Here is a 2,170-nt window from a genome sequence, read left to right on the forward strand (position 1 = left end):
TGAGTTCTGGCCCTGGAACCAGGGAACCAGCCCCTGCAATTGCCGTCCTCTGATGTCCACGAGTGATCTGTGGTACACCTGTATCCATCCATAGCCAGCCATACACGTGCACTTGTAAATGTAACTTCTTCTTCTATTTTCGAGACAGGATTTCTCTGTGTAGCCCTAGTTTCCTGGAACTCACTCTGTAGACCAGGCTGGCCTCGAACTCAGAAATCTGCCTGCCTCTGCCTCCCAAGTGCTGGGATTAAAGGCATGCAACACCACTGCCCAGCTAAATGTAACTTCTTAAGGGAAATTTCTGTTGGGTGTGGTGGCCTCTACCTACGATCCCAGCATTTGGGTTCTGAGACAGGAGGATAGCTACAAGCTTGGGACCGGATGTGATTATATGAGTTCTAGAATAGCCTGGGCTTCCAAGTGGAACTGGCTCAAAGGGAGGGAGAGTGAAAACAGCTTCTCGCTGATGGGAAGCACAAGACTCGTCTGCGATACACATTGAGAACTTGGAAACGGGTGGAGATGGGAAAGTAACCCAGTACGAAGCACTTGGTGGGCCCGATGCTTGCCAGTTCCAGGACTGCTGGAGAGCCCCAAGCCTTGCCCTGACTGGTCCTTGGGGAGCCCTCCACCCACTTAGGGTTCCTAGCCAAAGCCACTTCCTCAGGCTCAACTGAGCTCTGCATTTGCCTGGAAGCTGGCCTACTTCCCAGCTGTGGTTTTGGCCTTATTGTGATGGAGCCATCTCACAGTCTGAGGGGTGAGCCTGTTCCTTTGCCACCTCCCCAGGGAAGATAAGGCCTGAGTTCAAATCCCACCCTACCTCCAAGAGGCCCACCAGATCGGAGTGTGATCAACAGGACTACAGACTCAACTTCTTTCCAGCTTGGTGGCCCTGAGCACCTCACTGCCCCCTGAGATTTTGTTTCCTCACCTCCCCGGTGAGGACTGAATGGCACCAATGTCGGAGGTGTGTGTGTGTGTGTGTGTGTGTGTGTCTCAATATACACAAAGGGCTCAGAATAGATTGGCATGGATGTGGTGCCCAGTGAACATCTGCTGCCTCTATACCTCTGAGCAGTATCTCTTTCTGCCTCAATTTTTCCATCTGTAAAATGGGGAAGGTACTGGTCCTTTCTCAGGAAGCTGACCTGATACTTGAAAAGAGCCTGGCATGGGTGGATATTTGACAAAGCATTAACAATTATTAATCAAAAGCCTTCTGGGATCTCACACTCAGAAAAGGTGATGGAGAGGATGAACTTCACCCAAGAAGCAAAGCCATGCCCTGGGATAATCTCACCAGTAGCTCCGGTTTCTGGCAGAGCCTCTGTACAAGGCATGTGATGGCCACAGGGAGTCCTGGGAGAGGAAGGAGGGTGCTGTTAGGGAGGCTGGGGACTTGGCAATGGAGGGCAGGTGGCCAATGGCGGGGTGGGGATGGGTGGGGCCGCTTGGAATCTGAAGTAGTGGGTGGGACGGGGCAGAGTGGCCATCTGGCCATGAGCTCAGCAAGCCCCTCCCCTCTCAGCCCCAATTCTCACCCTTCTCATGGGGCCATGATGTATGGATGACCCCAAGAACACACAGCAGGATGGGCTGTTAGGACGACCTGGAAGCCTGGCCAGGCATGAGAAGTGTTTAGACAGCTCAGATAGGGGATGGAAGGAACCCCAAGCCGGACCTTGGTTGCGCAGCAGCTCAGTGTCCTCAGTGGAATAAAAGGAAACAAGCTTCTTGGCTGAGGGGCGAGCGTGGTCGCTGCACGCCCCTGGGGGAGCATGGTCCCTGCATGCCCCTGGGCTTGCAAGTCCCCACAACTCTCTGTGCCCTGCTGAGTCCTGCATAGACTCCCAGGCCCTGCCTCCACCCAGCTGGCCTCTGGATGTTAGAATGCTGCTTTTTAGGTCCTCACTTCAGGCTCTGGGGCTTTCCCCAAGAGATTGGCTCTCTTTCTAGTGCCAGACTTCAGCCTTCTTCCACAGAGGCCCTGGGGAACCTGGCACAGGGCTGACATGGATTTATAGCCACCACAGTTGGCACTTCCTGGGTGAAGCTCTAAAATGTACAGCTGGGGCTGGTGAGATGGCTCAGTGGGTAAGAGCACCCGACTGCTCTTCCGAAGGTCCAGAGTTCAAATCCCAGCAACCACATGGTGGCTCATAACCAT

This window comes from Mus pahari, chromosome 3 (genome assembly GCF_900095145.1).
Source record: "Mus pahari chromosome 3, PAHARI_EIJ_v1.1, whole genome shotgun sequence".
Classification (NCBI taxonomy): Eukaryota; Metazoa; Chordata; class Mammalia; order Rodentia; family Muridae; genus Mus; species Mus pahari.